We start from the raw sequence: 1,855 nt of genomic DNA on the forward strand, positions 1-1,855 counted from the left end.
CTGTTCGACAACGTGAAGACCGCAATCTCGACTTAGAATAATCAAACGCCCATCACGAGTCACATGGGCACCCCCACCAGGTAGAATAGTTGTGATATCCCCATCAAGATCTAACTCTAAGAGGATACTATTCATTTCTTCTTCACACTGCTGCTCGCTTTGGAGACTAAACAATGGAAATAATACGTAACAGTCAGCCAAGTAACGATAATAAGAAAGACTAGGGTATAGCTGTTTAAATCCCCGGTCGAAATCATCCAACATCAAATTGTATAAGACCTTAGTGATTAACCCAGCGTGTGGGATCCCAACTTCCGTAATAGAACAATTAATTCCATTTTGGTCATTGGTATCTTTAAAAAGGATGAAACTAAGGATATTACGTAGCTATCACGCACCAAGGGTGCCAGCTTTCGTAAAATTCTTTTATGAGGAATAGTACCTTGTGAGGGTGCTAGATTCAAGATGAAAATAGTTATAATCTTCCCCACTCCACCTAATTTGGCAAAGAACTCACGGCGATCTCTGGGAAAACCACACGACTGCTCCTGAAAGATAGATGAACGCATAAAACAACTATTCAACATATGCGCCAGAGCGATTAAAAGGAGAGCGTCCCTTTCACCGGGACAAACAACCCATTTATGATCAGGGTCCCCTGGCTGACATAAAGTTTCAACATAAAAATAAATCGCCTCGTCTTTGGGAATACTTAATAACTTAAGTGGGGACAATGCATACCTCTCTTCTGAGATAAGAATGATTATATCACATACGCTTAAAGGGGGCAACGAAAATAGATCACCAAGTTTAGCATAGACATATAATCTTGACCGGGCAAGTTGCTGTGCGGAGCATGAATAAGGTGGATTTTTCCGTGGGTCCTCGCCATCTGAATCAATTCTGAACGAACAGTATCTCTATCTGGCTTTGTTATTATTACAGTGTTATCTGCACCCAGCCAGTAAGTAGAGATATGGAGAGAGGGGACAGCTTTGTCGCGGACCTTTCTTTGCTTTCTTTTATGAACTCCACTGGTCGTCCATGGATTATAGGGGCTTTCCATTGTATATAAATACACTTTCGTATCCTACTCTGCAAATCCCATTTTCCTTAAGCATATAGAAACCTATGATTCAAATTTGCATATGCTGCTGCTTTGGTGAGTTTAGTGATCATGGCTGGCTCACCTGATCTATCAGCTGAGTAGTAAGCCTCCTTGGGATAATTATCAATATCTCTTCCTATCAAAATGAGATTAGGAGGGCGCCCTTTTTAAAGAGCCAGCCTGTCTTTCAATAGAAACTATTGGCAATTGCCTTAGTCATTCTCTTATATAGTGTAGTCCCCATAGCAATGGGCCTCGGTCTAGTGAGGTTTTGCTTTTTTGGGAATCATTGCTAGGAATAAGGATTGAATTGCACCTGGTTTGCTCCTGTTTGACTTCAATTACCATATGGAAATGGAGATCGTCCAACATTATGTTCCAGCACTGCCCCTGAATTAATCAACCAAGTAGAAGTTGAAGTTCAGTTGGAATCCATATAGTCTAGTAGTTTTTTACTATGAATAGCCCCCTATTGTTGATAGAGAGCTTACCGCCCCGCCCTTTATAGTCGCGACTGTTGTCATGGAAAAAGAGTTTGTTTTCTGTCAAAGAAGCATGCTTAACACAGCCTATAGCATAAAGGCATTCGAGCCGCGTCTAAACTAAATGTTGGGCAAGGGCCCGTACTCTCTCTTCTGTGGATACGCTATCCCTTCCGGCTATGGTATGGGGAAGGGGAGGTGAGATCTACTCATTGATTTTATATTAGATGAGCGGCCGTACTATGATCGTTCGGGAGACATGGGC

General features: G+C 41.9%; 1 protein-coding gene across 1 annotated transcript in view; it reads left to right on the top strand.

Moving 5' to 3' along the window:
- The first annotated feature begins 1,185 nt into the window (after window positions 1-1,185).
- Window positions 1,186-1,855, top strand: part of LOC129887487 (cytochrome c biogenesis CcmF C-terminal-like mitochondrial protein) — a 2,609-nt gene continuing 1,939 nt past the window's right edge. The window contains exon 1 of the mRNA XM_055962600.1: window positions 1,186-1,855. This exon is cut by the window's right edge and continues 1,939 nt beyond it. The gene's annotated coding sequence lies outside the window, so the exon portion shown is untranslated.

Source organism: Solanum dulcamara, chromosome 4 (assembly GCF_947179165.1).
Source record: "Solanum dulcamara chromosome 4, daSolDulc1.2, whole genome shotgun sequence".
Classification (NCBI taxonomy): domain Eukaryota; kingdom Viridiplantae; phylum Streptophyta; class Magnoliopsida; order Solanales; family Solanaceae; genus Solanum; species Solanum dulcamara.